The sequence below is a fragment of the Nothobranchius furzeri genome, chromosome 7 (genome assembly GCF_043380555.1).
Source record: "Nothobranchius furzeri strain GRZ-AD chromosome 7, NfurGRZ-RIMD1, whole genome shotgun sequence".
In the NCBI taxonomy this organism is placed as follows: Eukaryota; Metazoa; Chordata; class Actinopteri; order Cyprinodontiformes; family Nothobranchiidae; genus Nothobranchius; species Nothobranchius furzeri.
Genome location: NC_091747.1, coordinates 6587887 through 6594431, shown reverse-complemented (window position 1 = coordinate 6594431; position 6545 = coordinate 6587887). Strand labels below are relative to the sequence as shown.

General features: G+C 40.3%; 1 long non-coding RNA gene across 1 annotated transcript; it reads left to right on the top strand.

The window, feature by feature from the left end:
- The first annotated feature begins 1324 nt into the window (after positions 1-1324).
- LOC139070636 (uncharacterized) lies at positions 1325-2943 on the top strand. Its single transcript, XR_011521128.1, has 4 exons — positions 1325-1456; positions 1993-2088; positions 2179-2266; positions 2725-2943. It is a non-coding gene; the product is annotated as an uncharacterized lncRNA (long non-coding RNA).
- Positions 2944-6545: the final 3602 nt, after the last annotated feature.

Genomic DNA, 6545 nt, shown 5'->3' with positions numbered 1-6545 from the left:
TAATTCTGGGTGCCATTTACAAACCATAAGTGCTAATGACTCCATTCCTTTTTGTGGTTGTAGGGGCTGTTGATTGGAGTACTCTGAAACAAACCTGATCACTCTAGGACATTCAGAAGCCAAGTTATAAGCCCACAAATGTGTAACTGGACTACTTCTTTAAATTGACACCAGATCCAGTGACCTTTGGGACATGGTTTGACCCCCTTAGGAAAGTGCTATCATCATGAAACGTTCAGATCACTTACAACTCAATAGATTCTACCTTCCTGTAACATTTCAGCCTGATTGGACCTTGTTTTCACACAAATGAACCCAGAATGATGTGAAATTGTGCTTTGTGCAACATAATTCTAGGTGCCATTTACAAACCATAAGTGCTAATGACTCCATTCCTTTTTGTGGCTGTAGGGGCTGATGATTGGAGTACACTAAAACAAGCCTGACCTCTCTAGGACATTAAGAAGCCAAGTTATAAGCCCACAAATGTGTAACTGGACTACTTCTTTAAATTGACACCAGATCCAGTGACCTTTGGGACATGGTTTGACCCCCTTAGGAAAGTGCTATCATCATGAAACGTTCAGATCACTTACAACTCAATAGATTCTACCTTCCTGTAACATTTCAGCCTGATTGGACCTTGTTTTCACACAAATGAACCCAGAATGATGTGAAATTGTGCTTTGTGCAACATAATTCTAGGTGCCATTTACAAACCATAAGTGCTAATGACTCCATTCCTTTTTGTGGCTGTAGGGGCTGATGATTGGAGTACACTAAAACAAGCCTGACCTCTCTAGGACATTAAGAAGCCAAGTTATAAGCCCACAAAGGTGTAACTGGACTACTTCTTTAAAGGAGACATAACATGAAAAACCCACTTTTTTATCCATTAACACGGTGTGTTTCACATTTTAAGTGTCTAAGTGAGCAAAAAGGCTTATATTATTCACTGGAGTTGCTATTTAGATATTTAATAATTAAGTTTTGGGCATATTTGTCCACCCGTTCAGTTTTTACATTATCTATTACATTAGTAATTAATTTAGTGAGGATAACTACCAAATATGGTAATGGCCCTCGGCTAAACACAGAGCCAATCCGCCATTTTTTCTTCTCGCTAAGATTTTTTGTAGTCCTATTGGAAAAATTCAGAATGTCTGGTTATTTTAGCCACACACAGCTCAAAACTGTTCCTCGTTTTAAGGAAGGGTGGTGTGGCAGTATTTAAACCCAGGAGCTGATGACACTACTGCTAAAAAAAACACAGAAGAAAAAGTAGTGTGTTTGCGTTTGTTTGTTTGTTTGTGTGTGTGTGTGCGTGCGCGCGCGCGCGCGCGCGTGGTTCGTTCGTTCTGTCTCCAGGCTAGTGGCTAAGTACTGAGGGCTTCATCTATCTAAAAGGAGTTATTTCCATCTGAATTTGGCAGCACCGGGACACAGCAGCAGAGCGGTAAGCTTCATATCACTCTAAAATGTCGACAAACTTTACTTTAGATTTACGGGCATTAGCAGCACTAAAGCGTTAGCATCCGGCTTGCTATCGCTAGCACAGTATGCTAGTAAAGTTAGCACCCAGATTAATGTGGATTTGGCTGATTTTCGTGGAATAAAACTTTATTTCTGATCAACGCCTTATTTTACACCAGATGATAACCTCCCACTGATTGTAACAGCAGAGAGCCTGTGTGTTATTCTACATGAGTGTGATATAATCTTAGCATCCAGTAAATAAAGTCCCATATCAGCTAAAATGCAGCGTGACAAAGTCATTAAAGTGCGTCAACACAGTGGATTTAATAGAGTTTTAAAGAACGATCTCTAAGTGAAGTGAGGTTAGTTTTTTGTCTCACTGCAGATATAAAAACTAACTCTGCATCAGTCAGACGCAGCAAAGCTCACCGTCTGTATGAGCGTGAGCGTCGGAAAGCTGATAAAATTGGCTGTAAAATAATTAAAACAAAGTAAAAATGTTCCTTTGCTTTTTAGAGTCCACATCCAGAAGACTGGAGCCGTGTTTCACTGACAGGCTGTCAGACTAACGCCCTGATGAGCTCAGCTGGGACAAACTGGTCTGATGTTTAGGTAAGTGAAGATCTGCTTCTCCAAGGCCTTGAGATGCTAGTAAAAAATAATTTAGCCAGCTTGCTAATGTTACTTTTCTTCTCCTCTAAGGAACACAGAACGTTCAGATGTTGGCGTTTCACGTCACCTACTGAGGAAGGAGACCCACCAGTAAAGAGACGGTCTGGACCAGACCAAAGTGAGTGATGACACACCTCAGCCACCCTCATCATTAAGAACACCTCACTCCCTGAATCACTCCGTCTGATGACAGCAGAGTGATTTATTTGATGTTTTACTTGTTTAGTCTGTTTAGAAATTATTGAATTACATTATTTTCTGTAATCGACCATCTGATCTGGATGTGTGCAGAATAACTTTCCCCAAATTCAGCAGCAGCTGGCCTACAAAAACAGCTGCAGCATGTAGTAAGTCTGTCTGCACTGCTCTCTAATGAGCTTCCTTTCATAAGGAATCATTCGTATAATTTTAGTGTCACTATTTTATCACATTTGTAAGAAAATATGAAGTCACTGCAGCAAAGTGAACTTGTGAACAAACACAAACGTGACTATAAACATGAAAGCTAAAGAAACAACTTTCCTAAAGCTGCTTGTAAACAAAATATGTCATTAAAGTTATTGTCTATCATTGCAGAATATGGCGATGACATCATGGAACTGGTCTTTGGAAAAGTTTTCCCTGAACCAACTCCGTTTCTAGATGAGGTAGAGAAGATCTGCATCTCACCAACTCTCTGGTCTCAGTATTCAGACAACGGAGGTCTCCCACTGTTGTCCAGGACCAGTTTGAAGCCCACATACTGCCCCTCCCTCATCATCAGGAAACATCAATCCGTATCCTGAGGACAACAGAAGACGGCAGGAGGACAGGAACTCTGAGACCTAGATACCACCAGCACCGGGACACAAAGCACCTGTGTGCACAACGCCTGTTTTAACTACTAAAGCCTGTTTATTATATTGTTCTACTTATTTGCTGTGAGGTTAATACTTAGAAAATTTGTATATTAATGTAAACAATAAAAAAAATCACTGATTGTATGCTTTCTTTTAGATGTAATGGTCCAAACTCAGCCTTGTAGACATTTATTGCATCCTGTAGGTAAATACACAGAACAGGCTCAGGTCCAGGATGACCCAGCATGCTCTTCTTCCATTCTGGCTGTTAGGGATTGTATCAATAACTCAATGCCTACTGATGTTTTCACCTAACGGTATTTATTTAGAATGCAGGTAAGATTTAACTATATTTGTTAGCAAAGCAGACTGATCTTGGGAATTTCACTGCAGCACTGATGTCCACCTATCTGTACACAGAGAGAATTACCACTTTACAGCTAAACACATTTAATAAAGATATAGGCTACGCATTGCAGACAATAAAAACAAAGTTGTAAGCATTAGAATTATAATGATGACATTAAAGAACACTTGGAGGAATGTTCTTTATTTTTGACTAGAATCTCAACTCTTTAAATTAAAATGTAACTGCTTTTTATCCATTTTCAGCCATTAAGACACCCAATATAAAATAAGACTACTTATAAAATTATTTATAATTATATGTATGTATATAGATAGAGATCTTAATAAAATATATTCTTTGAATGGTGTTTTAATGAGGTGTATCATTTTTTTAAAATTTTTTTACAGAAATAAGCAAGCAGCATTCCTTGTGTGTGTGTGTGCGCGCGCGCGTGTGCCTGCTCGCTTGTCCCTCCGTCGGCCGTGACGGGTGTGTGTGAGTGACTACAGACAAATGCATGAGAGAGTTAGCAGCCATGAAACAGCTTGATGAACTACTCTCCCCACGTGTTTTAAAAATGCTAATATGCTATGCTAAATCTGCTATGCTAAATAATGATTTCTCTATAGAACTACAAAGTCCGACTGGGGGAGGAGAGTACAGGACTGCACTATGGAGGGGGGCGGAGTTTACAGCTCCTCCTCCAGTTTAAAGAGACAGTACCCCAAAACGGCTCGTTCTCAAGACTCTCCTCAGAACAGGGGTAGATGAGGGTCTGTAGAGCAACAATAATGAGGAAATCAGACCAAAGAACTGCAGTTCCACTGTTTTTAGACCCCCAACTGAAGGATTTAGATGTAAAAAGGAATAACTTAAAAGCATGTTATGTCTCCTTTAAAGTGGCACCAGGCCCGGTGTCCTTTGGGACATGGTTTGACCCCCTATAGGAATGTGCGATCATCATGAAACGTTCAGATCACTTACAACTCAATAGATTCTACCTTCTTGTAACGTTTCAGCCTGAATGGACCTTGTTTTCACACAAATGGACCCAGAATGATGTGAAATTGTGCTTTGTGCAACATAATTCTGGGTGCCATTTACAAACCATAAGTGCTAATGACTCCATTCCTTTCTGTGGTTGTAGGGGCTGTTGATTGGAGTACTCTGAAACAAACCTGATCACTCTAGGACATTCAGAAGCCAAGTTATAAGCCCACAAATGTGTAACTGGACTACTTCTTTAAATTGACACCAGATCCAGTGACCTTTGGGACATGGTTTGACCCCCTTAGGAAAGTGCTATCATCATGAAACGTTCAGATCAATTACAACTCAATAGATTCTACCTTCCTGTAACGTTTCAGCCTGATTGGACCTTGTTTTCACACAAATGAACCCAGAATGATGTGAAATTGTGCTTCGTGCAACATAATTCTGGGTGCCATTTACAAACCATAAGTGTTAATGACTCCATTCCTTTTTGTGGTTGTAGGGGCTGTTGATTGGAGTACACTAAAACAAACCTGATCTCTCTAGGACATTCAGAAGCCAAGTTATAAGTCCACAAAGGTGTAACTGGACTACTTCTTTAAAGTGACACCAGGCCCGGTGACCTTTGGGACATGGTTTGACCCCCTGTAGGAATGTGCGATCATCATGAAACGTTCAGATCACTTACAACTCAATAGATTCTACCTTCTTGTAACGTTTCAGCCTGATTGGACCTTGTTTTCACACAAATGGACCCAGAATGATGTGAAATTGTGCTTCGTGCCACATAATTCTGGGTGCCATTTACAAACCATAAGTGCTAATTACTCCATTCCTTTTTGTGGTTGTAGGGGCTGTTGATTGGAGTACACTAAAACAAACCTGATCTCTCTAGGACATTTAGAAGCCAAGTTATAAGCCCACAAATGTGTAACTGGACTACTTCTTTAAAGTGACACCAGATCCGGTGACCTTTGGGACATGGTTTGACACACTTAGGAATGTGCGATCATCATGAAACGTTCAGATCACTTACAACTCAATAGATTCTACCTTCTTGTATCGTTTCAGCCTGATTGGACCTTGTTTTCACACAAATCGACCCAGAATGATGTGAAATTGTGCTTCGTGCAACATAATTCTGGGTGCCATTTACAAACCATAAGTGCTAATGACTCCATTCCTTTTTGTGGTTGTAGGGGCTGTTGATTGGAGTACACTAAAACAAACCTGATCTCTGTAGGACATTCAGAAGCCAAGTTATAAGCCCACAAAGGTGTTACTGGACTACTTCTTTAAAGTGACACCAGGCCCGGTCACCTTTGGGACATGGTTTGACCCCCTATAGGAATGTGCGATCATCATGAAACGTTCATATCACTTACAACTCAATAGATTCTACCTTCTTCTAACGTTTCAGCCTGATTGGACCTTGTTTTCACACAAATCGACCCAGAATGATGTGAAATTGTGCTTCGTGCAACATAATTCTGGGTGCCATTTACAAACCATAAGTGCTAATGACTCCATTCCTTTTTGTGGTTGTAGGGGCTGTTGATTGGAGTACACTAAAACAAACCTGATCTCTCTAGGACATTCAGAAGCCAAGTTATAAGCCCACAAATGTGTAACTGGACTACTTCTTTAAAGTGACACCAGATCCGGTGACCTTTGGGACATGGTTTGACTCACTTAGGAATGTGCAATCATCATGAAACGTTCAGATCACTTACAACTCAATAGATTCTACCTTCTTGTAACGTTACAGCCTGATTGGACCTTGTTTTCACACAAATGGACCCAGAATGATGTGAAATTGTGCTTCGTGCAACATAATTCTGGGTGCCATTTAAAAACCATAAGTGCTAATGACTCCATTCCTTTTTGAGGTAATAGGGGCTGTTAATTGGAGTACTCTAAAACAAACCTGACCTCTCTAGGATATTCAGAAGCCAAGTTATAAGCCCACAAATGTGTAACTGGACTACTTCTTTAAAGTGACACCAGATCCGGTGACCTTTAGGACATGGTTTGACCCCCTTAGGAAAGTGCTATCATCATAAAACGTTCAGATAACTTACAACTCAATAGATTCTACCTTCCTGTAACGTTTCAGCCTGATTGGACCTTGTTTTCACACAAATGGACCCAGAATGATGTGAAATTGTGCTTCGTGCAACATAATTCTGGGTGCCATTTACAAACCATAAGTGCTA